The sequence below is a fragment of the Protobothrops mucrosquamatus genome, unplaced genomic scaffold (assembly GCF_001527695.2).
Source record: "Protobothrops mucrosquamatus isolate PMUCROS unplaced genomic scaffold, P.Mucros_1.0 scaffold450, whole genome shotgun sequence".
In the NCBI taxonomy this organism is placed as follows: Eukaryota; Metazoa; Chordata; class Lepidosauria; order Squamata; family Viperidae; genus Protobothrops; species Protobothrops mucrosquamatus.
In genome coordinates this window covers 45477-46773 of record NW_015386773.1, presented here as the reverse complement: position 1 = coordinate 46773, position 1297 = coordinate 45477, and positions in this window count along the sequence as shown.

Genomic DNA, 1297 nt, shown 5'->3' with positions numbered 1-1297 from the left:
TCGCTTCTCGAGGTGGTTGACTGACGGGTGGAACCAATGGCCAATACTCGTCCCCGCCGTTGTCTCTGGCCCCGCCCGCGTGGTCGGCCGCGCTTTCTTGGCGTAACCCAGCGACCCCGATTCGGCCCCTCAGTTGATCAAGGTGGCGCTGCCAAACCCGGTTGTCCTCCACGCGAACTTCGTAGGATCGGGGCCCGGCAATAGAGATGATGGTCGCTTTCACCCACTTCGGCTCCCCCACGTGATTTAGGGCATACACTAAATCTCCCTCCGTAAAGCCCCGAGTTACCTTCCTGGATTCCGGTGGCATGTCCGTTTGGTAGCTGGGATGGAGGCGATCCAGGGGTGACCTCAGTCGGCGACCCATCAACATCTCCGCTGGGCTCTGGCCGGTGGAAGCGCAGGGTGTGTTGTGTTGCGCCAGGAGGAACTGTTCGAGCGTTTCTCGCCGTGCGCTGGCCCCCATCCTGGTGAGCGCCTCCTTAGTGAGCCTCACCATCCGTTCCGCCCGTCCGTTGCTCTGCGGGCTGTAGGGCGCGATCAGCGTGTGACGGATGCCCAAGTTTGCCAGTAACTCCTCCATGTCCTTTGCGGTTAGTTGCGGCCCGTTATCGGACACCAGGACGTCTGGTAATCCGTGGGTTGCAAACAGTCTGTCCAGGGCCTTGATGGTAGCACTCGTTGTGGTGGATGGCATGGGGATCACCTCCAACCACTTCGAGTAGGCATCCACCGTTATTAAATAGGATCAGCCCTCCACGGGGCCCGCAAAGTCAATGTGGAGACGGGACCACGGTGCTCGTGGGATCTCCCACTCCAATGGGGTTGCTTTCGGTGGGGCTGAGTGGGATTCCTGGCAAGGCTCGCAGGTGGCTACCCACTCCTGTATGTCCTTGTCCAGCTGTGGCCACCACAAATAGCTCCGAGCCAGCGCTTTCATGCGCATGATCCCCGGGTGCCCCACGTGTAAGGTATCAATCACCTTTTTCCAGGGTTTGTGGATCAACTCGTAGTCATACCCCGCAAGGAATATCGACCAACGGATCAATCTGGGTGACAGGAATTGGGGCGGTCTGTTTGTCCCCTGCCAGCAGTCCTAGTAGAGGCTTGTGGTCCGTGATGATCCAGAAATGCCTTCCATATAAGTACTCGTGGAACCGTTTTGTGCTAGCCACGATGGCGAGGGCCTCTTTGTCCAGCTGGCTGTAGTTTCGCTCGGCTGGGGACATGGTCTTGGAATAGTAGGCTATCGGTGCCTCTCTGCCATTGGGAAGAACGTGGCTGAGGACGGCTCCGA